The following is a 9,585-nucleotide window of genomic DNA, read 5'->3' as shown; positions in this document are numbered from 1 at the left end:
GTTAGGGAAGGTAAACACAAGGTCTTGTAAATCTCAGTAGGTAGAACTCTGATATATAATTAATACTAAAATTATGGATTTTTATATTGTTACTGATCTTTACAAATTTTATACTTATGTTTTTATATTCTTCAAATCATTTTTTTTTGAGAGAGCAACTGTGAGCCACACAATAATGCCCTTGTTGTCAGGAGAGGTAAATTGCCACCTGCATTCTGAGGGTCACAGTTTGGATGAGATGGTTCCAGTCATTTGTATGATATTCTTTTTCTTTACATCAAAATTTGGATCAGTGATCTGTAAAAATAGATCAATTGATCAATGATTACTCAATGATCAATCAAAACTTATGCCCAAGAAATATTGAAATAAAGTACAGCATCACATTATTTCTATAAGCTTACCAAACAAACAAACAAACAATAAATAAATAAAGAGATAGCCGTCAGTACTGTTGGTGGAAATTTAATCGATGAAAGATTTCTGAATGTAATTGTGTGTGTTTATTTTATATAATGTGCAATGAAAAAACTGAATAAGTATTTATTTGTAAACTTAGATGACTCTTTTCCAAAAATTAATCATAGAATCCTTCTCATGAATTTGAAAAGTCATATATATTCAAATATGCATTTAAGTTATATAGTCCTTCACAGAGAATAAGAACAACTAAAATAGCCATCAAGATGAAATATTTGACCCATAGTAAAAAATAATTTAGCCCCATGTATCTTGATATGTAAATACACCCATGATAAATTTCAAAGACAGACACCATCATGAAAACTAGAGTAGATTCTGGGAATTTAAATGTTTTCTGTGTAATTCTATAGTATTTGTGTATTTTATAACTTTGACTTACTTTTTTTAATCAGGGAAAACTTATTATTTATAAAAACCATGTATTCCCTTTTTTCGGTCAATAATGTAATGATGATAAATTCTGCCTTGCTAAACTCACAGGACTGTTGTCAGGTTGAAATATGACAACATGTGACAGTTCTTTGGCAAGCATAAATGTTGTGCATACACCATTAGGAGAGTTCTTGGTAGGAGTCAGTAGTACTTTTGTTCTTGAGAATATATAACAATAAATGTCCTGTATGTTTCTATCTTGTTATATTTTATTACATTTGAAATGATTTTTTGTGTAGACTCTTATCTACCTAAAAAATTTTAGTTAAGAACAAACTTAAAGTTTTAAAGAATTATGAAAGCAAAATGAAATCCTATAAAACTTTGCAGTTTGAAATATGAACAACCAAGATGAAGTATATTGATGGCTTCCAGAGAAAGATCTTGAGAAAATCTTGATTTTTTTAACATAAATAAATGTGCAGTATAAAGTGTCATGATTGTCCTAAAAATAAGAGAATTTCCAAATAAGGTTGTTACTCCTTTGAACAATTGTCTTTGCATTATTGCATTCTGCCAGGCTTTTGCATGTAGTCTTTGGATAAAACATGGCAGTCAAAAGGGAATACACAAAAGACCACATAGAAGGTAAGCTTGCTATTGGTTTTTAGTCAGGCTTAAGAACCCCTGGTCCAAACCAAGGTTATGCTGTCTATGTAAATCAACAGAAAATTTTATAAAATGAGAAAATACCAAGTGCACAAATCATCCACTATAGTAGCATTATCGCTGCTAGCCTATAACTGAAAAATCATGATAAGGGGTGGCACCTTTTACCTCTCATTCTATACTGCTAGCCTATAACAGAAAGATCATGATAAGGGGTGGCTCCTTTTACCTCTCATCCAATTTAGTGCAACAACTAAATTGGAAATATTTGATTTTGGTGCCAGTGGATAAAGGACACAAAAATTTGGCTTTTTATTTGTTTTTAATTTGTTCTATTTCTCTGGAGTTTCCTTGTACTTGAGTGTTTGTTTTTAATATTAACAATATGGATTGTATATCTAATTCATAAACCCGCCTCTCAGTAATACCGTACTTTCTCTCTGTCACTTTGACTGGGGTATTAATGGATTCTCAGGGACATCCTATGTTGAAAAGGATAGGAATTGATGGAAGGAAAGCCAAAAGGGGAGAAATCTGTAGATAAAGAAGAACTCTCCAAAGGATGTTGAAATATTATGAAAATATAATGAAATGAATTGGGAATTTTAAAAAGTGTGAAGCTGGGCATTGTGGCTCATGCCTGTAATCCCTTTGCTTTGGACAGTGAGGCAGGAGAATCAGGAGTTCAAAGCCAGCTTCAAGGAAACCAAAGTGCTAAGCAACTCAGTGAGACCCTGTCAGTAAATAAAATACAAAACAGGGCTGGGGATGTGGCTCAATGGTCAAGTTCCCCTGAATTCAATCCCTGGAACCTCCCCTCAAAAAGTGTGAGGCTAACTAATGAGTGAAAGTATCTAAAGAAGAATAATTGTGAAGAAAATTTAGAGAATGAAGAGAGTGCTGTTGAGTTCTCAGAAGCACTTTCCAATAGTGGGAGGAATTGGATAAGAATTGATACTCTGAGAAATAAGGAAATAACTGATACTGTGAAGAAGAGAGGATGATAGGAGGCAGTATTTATGCTGGAGAAAACTTTGAATTATAGGTATAATTACATTAAAATTCTAAGTCTGTTGGAAATATTCAAAAATTCTGCTACATATATCTTGTGAAATTCTCATTTTACTGAGCTTTATGGATAAATATAGTCTGTGTATCAACAGTGCAGAAATAACTAATATGCCTGTGCTCCCATGATAAAAGTTGTGAAGTCTCATGCATTTTGCCCTTAATACATCCTTGTTATCCAAAGAATTCCAAGTCTCCTTATTTGCAACTTCATTTGGAACATTTCATGGTATTACGTATGATGTCTCTTATATTATCACATATATAGTTTGCAATTTTATACTATAAAATTTAATTCTAGGAATGAAATACAAATTCTTAATCTTTGCTTGTAGAACAAGAAGATCAGCTAGTTATCTTTATCTTGGTATGAATGAGTTCCTTTCAAGTTCAACATTTAATAGAGAAATAATGAATCTTTCCAGTTCCCAGGAGCTCTCTGCAAACTTCATCTCTACAGTTTTGAATTTTTAAAGATCATTTGTTGTTCTCAAATTATCATAATTTTAACAAAGAAAGTTTAGCTTTCCACATTTTTCCATTTTGAAAATTTCTAATCATCATCTGGGAATATTTGCAAAACAAATGTAGATTATAAATATTGTTTGTGATTAAAAATAGAGGATTTATTATGTTCCCTCACCCCATGTCCAGTGCTAAAATGTTGAAATCCTTAAAAAAATCTCTGCAAGAAAGGGCAAAACCTGCATTGCAGTTATACAAAGAATTACAAAGAATGTTAAGTGAGGCATAGAAAAAGTCCCCAAGAAGGTCTAATTAATTCAATTATGAACGAGAGTGGCTGGGCTATTTTTTTTCAAATTGGGCAACAGTGAGACGGCATCAGACAAAAAGAAAGGAAGGGAGGAAAGGAGGAAGGAGGTAAAGAAGGGATGGATAAAGGAAGGAAAAATCTATTATATTGGCTTATGCTTATACCAATGACTTTCAGTCTTGTAGTGCCTGAATCTTTGTTGTACTTTGGGGAATGTACTGGAAATGTAAGACACACACTGCGCTTGAAATCTGCATGTGTGTGACCACAGAATTTAGTTCTGATAAAGGTATGAATCAAGAAAAAAAACATTGCTTTGCAAAACAATTATTCCACTTGACCTTTGAATAATTCGGCTTAAAGGGAAGGATTTCCAATGCTTTCACCAAAAAGAAAAGATGCATATTTGAGGTGATGAATATACTAATTAGCCTCACTTGTTTGCTTCACAATGTACATGTGTTAAAATATCACACTGTACCCTGTAATGTATTCAAACATTATTTATGTGCATGTATGAATATGTAATAACAAATCCTATTATTATGTACAACTCTAATACAACAATTAAAAATGTGGAAAAACAACAAAAACAACAATTTAAAAAAAAGAAGAAGAAGAAGAATTGGAGTCCTTAGATTCCTACATGTCAGAGCATGGGGAAGAGGGCCCCTGAGACACAACTGTGATGAAATTGGAATTTGTTTGTCAGCCTTAAATTTCTTCAAAGACAGGGACATTTTTAGTCACTGTAACAGGGATAACAATATAACCTTGGTTCTACTATCATCACAAATGGAAATGATATTTTCAAGAAAGGACACTGGAAAGGGAGAGAGACCCACAGTAAACCAGAAAGAATGGACCACAAGAGCACACAGTATTTATTTTTTAACATGTTTTTACTTGTAGATTTACACAATACCTTTATTTATTTGTATATGGTGCCGAAGATCAAACCAAGTGCCTCCCATGTGCAAGGCACAGGCACTACCACTGAGCTACAACCCAAGCCCTAAGAGCACATAGTATTTTCTAGAGTCATCACCTAGCCTTATTAATGATTAAAATAATATTAGTTAAGTAGTTAGTAGTATATATGTACAACTCTTTTCATCTTAAACATGTGATTAAATTACCTAGAAATTCCTTATACTGTTATTTAAGGAATTCTAGTATATGATATAAGGAAAATGTACAGAAAGCTAATGAAAATGCTATCAGTTGAAATGTAATAATTGAACACATGAAAATTTAAATTCTAAGTATTCCAGGTGACTGCTTTTTTCAAATATTGGTCACTTTGTTATTCTATGAAAAACTCTTGCTTTAAAATGTGTTTTTGCCTCTTATCAATTCTTTACATATTATATTCATCTACTGTACATCTATTCTTTTTCATTTTTGATAAGTATTTATCAATCACTATTTGCCAAGTGTGGTATAGATTGATCTCTCCCTTCCAAGACACTGGTTATAGACTACAAATATTAATCTAGATATCACATAAACATAAATGTGCACCTGTAGCAATTGAAAAAAAATGCTGTGAGGATAAAATAAGTGCATTGAGAACTTTTACCTAATAAAGTGACTACATAAAAATTCCCTCAAATTAGAGGATGAGTAGAACATAACTAATGAAATATATTGACAAATTTGGACAATAAAATAATAAAAGCATTTGCAATGAGAAGAAATTTGTTGAACTACTGCACAATATATTAAGGAAGACCACTGTAGAATGGAGAAGAAAAAAGAAGTAAGAGATGAGATAACAACATAGCTAAAACTATATAAATTTTCATATAGAATTTGTACTTTTCTACTTACTATATTAATATGTCACTTTTCTCTTTGAAATATTTGTTTCATTTAAATTTGGCAAGGACTTTTCTCCTCTTTATATATGTGCCCTTTGTATAATTCCGTAAATATGCTAAAAGCATGCAATGGAGAAACGATAGCATCTTCAACAAAGGGTGTTCGGAAAATTGGAAATCCATATGCAACAAAATGAAATTGAATCCCTTTCTCTCACCATAGCACAAAAGTTAACTCAAAATGGATCAAAGAGCGAGGAATCAAACCAGAGACTCTGCATCTAATAGAAGAAAAATTTGGCCCTAATCTCCATCTTGTGGGGTCGGGCTCCAAATTCCTTAAAATCGTACATCTATAGCACAAGAGTTAAAATCAAGAATCAACAAATGGGACATATTCAAACTAAAAAGTTTTTTATCAGCAAGAGAAATAATAAGTGAGGTAAATAGGGAGCCTACATCCTAGGAACAAATTTTTACCCCTCACACTTCAGATAGTGTGCTAATCTCCAGAGTATACAAAGAACTCAAAAAGTTAAACAACAAAAAAACAAATAACCCAATCAACAAATGGGCCAAAGATCTAAACAGACACTTCACAGAGGAGGATATACAATCAATCAACAAGTACACAAAAAATGCTCACCATCTCTAGCTATCAGAGAAATGCAAATTAAAACCACTCTAAGATACTATCTCACTCCAGTAAGAAAGGAAGGCATTATGAAGTCAAACAATAACAAGTGCTGGCAAGGATGTGGAGAAAAAGGTACACTTGTACATTGCTGGTGGGACTGCAAACTGGTGCAGCCAATTTGGAGGGCAGTATGGAGATTCCTTGGAAAGCTGGGAATGGAACCACCATTTGACCCAGCTATTCCCCTTCTCAGACTATACCCAAAAGACCTAAAAAAGAGCATACTACAGGGAAACAGCTACATCAATGTTCATAGCAGCACAATTCACAATAGCTAGACTGTGGAATCAACCCAGATGCCCTTCAACAGATGAATGGATTAAAAAAATATGGCATATATACACAATAGAATATTACTCAGCATTAAAAAATAACAAGATCATGGCATTTGCAGGGAAATGGATGGCACTAGAGCAAATTATACTAAGCGAAGCTAACCAATCCCTAAAAAACAAATGCTGAATGTCTTCTCTGATATAAGGGAGGTGTTTCAAAACAGAGTAGGAAGGAAGAGCATGAGAAGAAGATTAACATGAAACAAGGAAAAGAGGAGGGACAGAAAGGGAGGGAGACGGGGAATTTCACGGAAGACGGAAGGAGACCCTCATGGGTTCACAAAAAACATATACGATGGTGTGAGGGGGAAGGGAAGGGAAAAAAGAGAGAAAGAAAGATAAGTGTCACAGTAGAATGGGTAGACAATAGGGATGGGAGGGGAGGGGAGGGGAGGATAGAGAGGGGAGCAGAATACCACTGATACTAGGATTGCTGTATGTATACACATGGATGTATAAACAATGTGATCCTGCAATCTGTACACGTGGAAAAATGAGAATTCATACCCTATTTGAATCAAATGTATGATATGTCAGATCATTGTATTGTCTTGCAACTAATAAAAAAAGAAAAAATATGTGTATACATACAAACACACACATGTACATATGTGAGTATGTAAATGTGTGTATGTAAAATCTTCAGAAGATTTCATGGAATATAACAAATAACAATTCATGACTTTGTTTTACCAAAATTATATGTTCATATATAAGCTGCAACAAATAAAATCTGCAAACTCCATTTGGATTCAGATTGTTTGGCTTTAATAGCATAATGGTATATAGGAGTATGTATAATAAAATTACTTTTATCAAGAAAGTAGTGTATTCTATTATGGTATAGTATGAAGTCATTAAAAATTTTAAAGTTTTTATTTTTTTATATTTCATCTATCATTAAAACACATATTATTGCTATCTCAATATCTATAAATAATAAAAATAAATTTGAACTTTAGAGTCTTTTTCAATAGATACATGCTTTCTGGTCTTGTGTAGATATACTGTATTGTAAATTATTTCATGCTCCAGGCAAATTTGAACAATAAAATATTGTTGATGATTCAACACATTTTCAGTAATTCGTCTATCTCTGTATATTTATTTGTGGTATTTTATTTGTATGTTTAATTTTTTCAGGGTTATAACCATTTTGATTTCTCTTTCACTATCTCTAACTTTCATAATTTTTCTAAACTGTTTAAAGTAATGTAGATTATGGAATCCTTTCTAAATACCACAGTTGGATATATGCCTCTCTTTTATATGCCACTTTATTTTAATTTCTCTCATGGTACTTACTTTACTCCATTTTGCAATTTTTATGCTTATGGTTCACATCTTATTAAAAGATAAGTTATTAGAAACTGTCAACTTTACTATAAAAAGGCCCCAACAGAGTGTTTCGTGCCAAGCCTTGAATAAATATTTGCTGAAAAATATTAAACTGTAGTTTAAAATTCAGTATAGTCTATGTTTTATTAAACCACTTTTAATTTCATAAAACCAGATCACAGTATGGCATTAGCAGTGTTCTTAGAACTTGAGATCTAATAAAAACTGAAATTATAAAGAATAAAGAAGTTCTAAAAACAATATTTACAAATAACGAAATAATTTGGGTTTGAATGTGCACAAACCTACTTGCAATATGGCATCCATGATTCTTACCTTCTTGATGGTTGCCCTCTCCTATTAAATAAGGTATTGCAAACATGGCAGAGCACGTTTCTAAAGTTGGGTAATAAAAAAAACGTGTGTCCTGCCGTCTTTGGATTGATTGCTCTGGGGGAAGCCAGACCCTTTTTTGTGAGAACACTGAATCATGTATGGATAGTTCCATGATGAGAGGAAGTAAGCCTTCTGCCAAGTGCCAGCTAAGAGCAGAGTCATTCCTGCCAACAGATGTGTGAGTGTGGCATCTTGAAAGTGAATCATGAAATGCCTTGAGATAGAGTCAGCCAGCTAGGCCACTGAAGTATCCCAGACCCTCAGAAACTGTGTGAGACAATAAATGTTTGTTAAGGGGATAAACTTTACAATAGATAACTATTATATTATTTAATTAATCAAAAAGTTATTGACACTAAGTATCTCCAAAGGCCTAACCATTAGGTAAGCATTTCTTTTGCCTTGTATCATTCATTCTTCCAAAGAATGTTTTCAGGTATTAATTACTTTTCAGAGGTGAAAATTGTGAAAACTTTTAATTTTGTCTGAAAAAAGCTACTAAATAAAAGAGCTAAATTCTAAATTTCTTGAATTTTTCCCTTAACATATATGTTAACATTCTCTTGCTTTGGGTAGGGTTTTTTTTTTTTTTTTGAGGTGTCTCATGCTGAAAAAGTTTATATTTTGTTATCACTAATCTACATTTATAAATCACTGGGAAGATAGAGCTATTCATAAATCTTGAGTAAAATTTAATTGCCAAGATATATGTTTCACTTCTATATGAATTCACAAAAATGAGAGATTAGCATGTGTTGGAGAAATTGGTTAAATTCATCAGATAGAAAAAAAGTGAGCTAAATTTTGGTGGGTGGCATGTAATAAGAAAGTATAGGATCCAGAAATGCATTCAGCAGTTAATTATTTCCCCCTGTGTCAGGAATGATAATTACCTGTCTGGGAGGAAGAAAAGTTTTTCATTTACTGTATGTATATAAGTAGTGTAGAGATTGGATGGAAAATGTGGTTTGGAGTAAGAATATAGAAAGTGGTGAATAATGTTTAATATTTTATCTGGTACTCAGTAAAGACTAGGACATTTCTAATCAGGAGATCTATTTTATAACAGTATATTTTAATGAAATCAGTACAAATATGCATGTGAATGTAGAGAAATATTTAATTAGATGATAAAAACAAAATAAGTATTTTACTGCATAATTGCCACAGATTATATGCAATTATTTTTTACAAAATAGTGGGGTGTGACAATTATACAAAGCTTTTAAAAAATTGTGCTGATATTATTTAATTATCATCTGTTACTAAGCTACTTTTATTGCAAAGTTAGGATGAAAGGAATACCTATGAATATATGTTCATACAATGGTGATGATCATATGGTGAAATATAGTGTATGCAAGACGGTATATGTAGATCTGCCTTTCTTTAAAGAAATCATCTAAGAAAAAAGAAACTGAACCAGGTATGGTGGCACACACCTGTAATCCCAGCACCTTGGGAGGCTGAGGCAGGAGGATCAAGAGTTTAAAACCAGCCTCAGCAACCATGAGGTGTAAGCAACTCAGTGAGAACCTGTCTGTAAATAAAAGACAAAATAAGACTGGGGATGTGGCTCAGTGGTTGAGTGCCCCGAGTTCAATCCACAACACCGAAAAAAAAAAAAAA

Source organism: Marmota marmota, unplaced genomic scaffold (genome assembly GCF_001458135.2).
Source record: "Marmota marmota marmota unplaced genomic scaffold, marMar, whole genome shotgun sequence".
NCBI classification, from domain to species: Eukaryota; Metazoa; Chordata; class Mammalia; order Rodentia; family Sciuridae; genus Marmota; species Marmota marmota.
Note: the sequence above shows the minus strand (reverse complement) of the source record.